We start from the raw sequence: 5789 nt of genomic DNA on the forward strand, positions 1-5789 counted from the left end.
TGTGACACAAGAGCCCCCGTTGACAGAGTTAAATACTGGCCTCTGGCAGCAAACGTGCTCAGAGAGAATCCAGAGCTCTGCGACCCCCTCAGCAGACACCCTGATGGTGCTCTCCAAACACAAAATTACAACCATAAGGGGGAATGATGGTTAGTCACAGAATTCCTCAGCGAGGGAAGTCTGCAAGAATGGAGTTGTGCTTTCTTTGGCTGCTTGGAAGGATGGTAAATGTGGGATGTGGTGAGGCTGGAGGGCAGAGAGAGACAACTAAGCCACTCAAATGGGAGTATTTGGTGGATGGGGCCGAGAAGAAAAACTCAAAGAAGGTTGTGAGGGGCACTGAGGGATGGGGGTTTGGGCTGAGCTCTTGGGTAGAAGTGGGTACACAGAGGTGCTGGCACCTTGCCTGTGGGACGAACCCCATGGACCACAGGCTACTCATGCATCAGGCAACTCCAGGGTAAGGCGTTGGGTGAAGATCACATGCCTGCTCAGTCCCCGAAAGGTACAGACACTCCAAACAGGTGAAAACCTTTTTTTTCCTCTTTCTCTCTCTCTCTTTTAAAAAGATTTTTATTTGGGGACACCTGGGTGGCTCAGTTGGTTAAGCCGCTGCCTTCGGCTCGGGTCATGATCCCAGCATCCTGGGATCGAGTCCCGCATCGCGCTCCTTGCTCAGCAGGAAGCCTGCTTCTCCCTCTGCCTCTGCCTGCCTCTTTGTCTGCCTGTGCTCACTCTCTCTGACAAAAAAAAAAAAGAAGAATTTAAAAAGATTTTTATTTGACAGAGATCACAAGTAGGCAGAGAGGCAGGCAGAGAGAGATGGGGAAGCAGTCTCACTGCTGAGCAGAGAGCCCTATTCAGGGTTTGATTCCAGGACCCTGAGATCATGACCTGAGCCTAAGGCAGAAGCTTTAACCCACTGAGCCACCCAGGTGCTCCTTTTTTTCTTGTTTTTATGGAAAAATAACGTAACCACGAAAAGTGCAGTATACAGAGAGTACAACTGAATGAATTAGGAAAGAATGCTAGTACAGCCACCATCCAAGTCAAGAAATAGAAGATCACCAGTCCCCAAAGCCCACTGGTGTGTGCCCCCTCTCCCTCATTGACACATGCGTCCTCCCTGGAGGGAATTACAGGTAAGTTTCGCCTGTATTTGAACTCGACATAAATGAAGCCATACAGTATAAACTCTTAGTCCGGCTTCCTCATTCACCATTAAGTTTCTGAGATTTGTCCGTGTCCTAGTATGTGGTTGCAGTGTGTTCACCGCCAAAGTTGTGTGGGATGTATCCTCCGTTACTCACTGCTGATGACCTCTCAGTTTCTAGTTCTTACCTATTACGAATAGTGCCGTCAGGGACGTTGTTACCCAGGTTGTCTTTTGCACATGTGCATTATATTGGAGGTATATTCTCATGAGTGGAACTGCAGGCTTAAAAGCCCACACTCCAAACAGTTTTGCAAAGTAGTTGTACCAATGTATGCCCCCCTCCAGGCATACTGAGTTCCAGCTCCTCCGTCTTGTTCCCAAAACTGTATTGTCAGCTTTTTCTTTTCTTTTCTTTTCTTTTCTTTTTTTTAAAGTCATTCCAGTACACCATCATAGTATTTGCTTTTAAACTTGCATTTCCCTGATGGCTAAAGAGATTGAGTACCTTTTTACGAGTTTACTGGCTATTTGGATTATTTGTGAACCCGTTCAAATCTCTTGCCCGTTCATTTGCTGGGTTGTCTCTCTTTCGTTGATTTGTGGCATGTCTGTGGCATAGGAGTCCTTGGGTTGTCTATCTTGCAATATCTGCTCCCATCCTCAATGTTGTCTTTTGGTGAAAAAATGTTCTTAGTTGTAAGAGTTGTAACTTTTTCCAGGAATTTCTTTGTGGTTAGTGCATTTTGTATCTTAATAAATCTTTGCTTAAAGTATGAAGAAGCTCTTCTGTGTTGTCTTCTAAAAGCTGTGTTCTCTTTCCTTTCATATTTTACTGTCAAATCTGTCTGGAATTGAGTATGTGGTAGTATGAAGTAGGGTTCTCATTTAAATTCTTCTACATGGATATACAAATGAGCCGGCGCCATTTTTTGAAAGACCCATTTTTTCCTTCATGTTGACTCTTAAGAGCCACCCTCGTCAAAATTCAAGTTTCCACAAATCTTTAGGCCTGTCTTCGGGATTATGTTCTAGCAGTCTGTCCCTGCTCTGGGACCATAGTCTTGCTTTCTGTAGCTTCCCAGTAGAGGAAGGTGTCCTCCTTTGGTTTTCAAGACTGTCTTGGGTATTCCTGGCCCTCATTTTAGAACCTAGTTTATCAGTCTACAAACACACACACACACACAGAAACACTTACCGGGATTTTATTGGAGTTGCATTAAATCCATATGTCCATGTCAATTTTAGAAGAAATGGCATCTTTACAATATTGAATCTTCCAATCTTTGAACACAGCTCTTCACTCCATTTATGTCTTTATTTCTTTCAGTAATGTGTGTGAGTGTGTGTGTGTGTGTGTGTGTGTGTGTGTAAAAGAGTCATTGTATAACTTTCATTAGCTTTATTCCTGGCATTTTGTTACTTGATGCTCTTGTAAATGGCATATTTTTAAAATTTTTATTTTCTGTTGCTGATATATAGAAATTAGAACTGATTTTCATTTTTATTTATATTAGAGATTTTTAAGAAGATTATTTATTTATTTGAGAGAGAGAGAAAGATCACAAGTAGGCAGAGAGGCAGGCAGAGAGAGAGGGGAAAGCAGGCTCCCTGCTGAGCAGAGAGCCCGATGTGGGGCTCAATCCCAGGACCCTAAGATCATGACCTGAGCCCAAGGCAGAGTCTCAACCCACTGAGCCACCCAGGTGCCCTAAAGATTTTATTTTTAGGTAATCTCTACACTCAGTGTGGGGCTCAAACTCACAACCCCAAGACCAAGAGTTTCACACTCCACCAACTGAGCCAGCCAGGTGCCCTCCAACTGATTTTTATATATTGATCTTGTGTTCAAGAACTTTTCTAAGCTTACTCTAATAACTTATCTATAGGTTCTTTCAAATTTCTCATACACACAGCCCTATTACCTGTGCATAAGTTTTACTTTTTTCTTTCTAATCTTCTAATCCTCATAACTTTTTATTATTTTTCCTGCCTTAACAGCACTGGCCATGCCCTCCGATATAACATTGAGATTTGTGGTCATGAATGTAAGATGTTTTTCTCTTATAATGTTCTGCTGCTCCAGAGGTGAGGAATACACAGTCTATTTTTTTTTAAAGATTTTATTTATTTGTCAGAAAGAGAGAGAAAGCACACAAACAGGCAGAGAGGCAGGCAGAGGCAGAGAGAGAGGCAGGCTCCCTGCCGAGCAAGGAGCCCAATGTGGGACTCCATCCCAGGACCCTGGGATCATGATCTGGGCCAAAGGCAGCAGCTTAACCCACTGAGCCACCCAGGTGTCCCACAGTTAGTCTCTTTTAAGTGGGCTTAGATTTTAGCTCATGTTTGTCTCAGAAAAGCAGGGCAGATGAGTTGTTCTAACACGGGATTCTATAAAGCTAATGATAAAGGTAAGGAACAGGGGAGCTGAGAAATGATGGAGATCTCAGTGAGATCAAAGAACTATTGGATAATTAGCTGGATGGGTTGGCCAGGTCTTCTGGCTTTCTCTTCCAGCAAGGTACCTGACTGAGGGGGAAAGAGCGGGCAAACACAGGGTAGAAGGAAAAGCCAGGATGCGAGAGGCCAACATGTCCTAGAGAGCAGTTTCTGCAAAGCCTTTGCCCTCTGGTCTTCTGGGCGACTCTCCATCTATCCCACAGCAGCCTCAAACCCAGGTTTCTGAGCCCCAGATGGACCCTCTAGCTTAGAGTTGAAAAGAAGAGACAGTGGATGAACTGCAGGGATCTTGCTATGTTGCTAGGAGGTAGGGGCAGGTCTGGAGTTGAAGGGAGAAACTATCAGAAATAGTTGGTTTCTGTCTTTACAGGACGCAGTAGAAGCTGCCACGGAGGGGTGGGGGAGAGGGAGGCCTCCACGGTACAGCAGCCAGAGAGAGGACTGCAGTGGAGGGAGGAACAGCAGGAGGAGACAGGGATAGCCACCGAAGTCACACCACGTGTCAGGGGTATTAAGAAGTGTAGGTCTTGGGGCGCTTGGGTTAACCCTCAGTGGGTTAAGCCTCTGTCTTGGGCTCAGGTCATGATCTCAGGGTCCTGGGATGGAGCCCCGCCTCGGGCTCTCTGCTCAGCAGGGAGCCTGTTTCTCCCTCTCTCCCTGCCTGCCTCTCTACTTGTGATCTCTGAGTGTGTGTGTGTGTCAAATAAATAAATAAAATCTTAAAAAAAAAAAAAAAAAGTCTAGGTCTTGCTCTCCACGGGAGGATCCGCTGAAGCCACTGCTAGCCCTGGTAAAGACAGCAGAGTTTGATCTGTCTCGGCAGGCGGTTCCTTTACACCTCTGCACATTTGACCACTTAGCCTCCAAGACCTAGGATGAGCGCTCCTCCTTCCCACGCAGCTGCGGACTTCCTCTCGGTTATTCGGGCTCTGCTCAAGCATTCTCTCTAGCGGGAAGCCGTCCCAGATCGCTAAGTTGGCGGAGGCACCTCTTCCGGGACCCTAGCAGCCCAGCCCCTAGCGTTCCGCCTGCCTCCCTCCTTTGTTAGTGTAAAGTTCTGTGCCCTGTACTCGCTAGATTGTGGACCCGGAGGGCGAACGTGCAACCAAAACCTCATCCCCTGCCTCGCTCCTTCAGCCCCTGGACAGGAGGTCTGGGCCCCCATCCGAGTTCCGCCTTCAGCGACGGAGCAGACGCTCCACCCTCACGCCCAGTGGAACCCAGACTGCACACCCGGCGCGGAGCTCCGACCTTAAGGGGTTCCTCAGATTCTGGAGCCCAGCGGCCGGCTCTCGGTAGGTAGACGGGGCGCTCGGGAGGTGGAGCCCACGGGAGCCCCACCTCCCGGAAGCGAAGAAGTCAAGGGGCCAAAGAATGTGCTGTTTGATTGGTTGATGATGATGTCATAGGTACCGTCGGAGTGGGCCGGATGCCTCAGCAAGGAGTTTCCCGTCAGTTCCTAGCAGGAGCCGCGCCCCTTGGAGCGTTCTGGGATCAAGCCCTAAACCCCCCCTTGGTCCTGGGACGCCCGCGCCCTTCACACATGACGCTGCAGAGCGTTGCCGCTGTTGCCTCTGCTGGAGGGACTGTAGAGAGCCTTCAGGATTATCTCTTCCGGCCATCCTGGAAGCCACAGAACCCTCCCCTCAGACAATGAGTCGGTCGTCGGGGGCGGAGCCTCCCATTGTGCCAATAGTTCTCCCCCAACCTGGTGTCGTCTTCTGTGACGTCCATTTGGCGGTGTCTGTCTATTGGCCAGCTGGGACCGATTGGCGTCGGAGTTGCTCAGCGCTGGGAGAACTGTACTGAATCGTAGGAGGAGGGTTGAGCTTCCGCTAGTCCCTTCAAGGGGTTAAGGGACGCGGTCGTGGCGGGCGAGGGGCGGGGATCCAAGGAAGCCGTGGCTGCAGCCCTGTGGCAACGTCGGTCTCCACGTGGCATCCCAGAGCACTCGAGACCCGCGACCTGGAGGAGGGTGTAGCCTCCAGTGGAGGGTTCCCCAGCGCGGGAGACTGCTGGGATCCAGCAAGGCAGAGAGGAGTTTGGTCTCTACTCATGCCTTGGGCGGGTCACCTACAGTCCCTGCTCTGCAGAGACGCTCCAACAGGCAGATGGTCGCGACATGTTTCATGAGTTAATACTTACTGATCGAACAGTTCAAGCTATTAACTTTGGG

This window comes from Mustela putorius, unplaced genomic scaffold, assembly GCF_011764305.1.
Source record: "Mustela putorius furo isolate JIRA1106 unplaced genomic scaffold, ASM1176430v1.1 tig00000095_pilon_pilon_pilon, whole genome shotgun sequence".
Taxonomy (NCBI): Eukaryota; Metazoa; Chordata; class Mammalia; order Carnivora; family Mustelidae; genus Mustela; species Mustela putorius.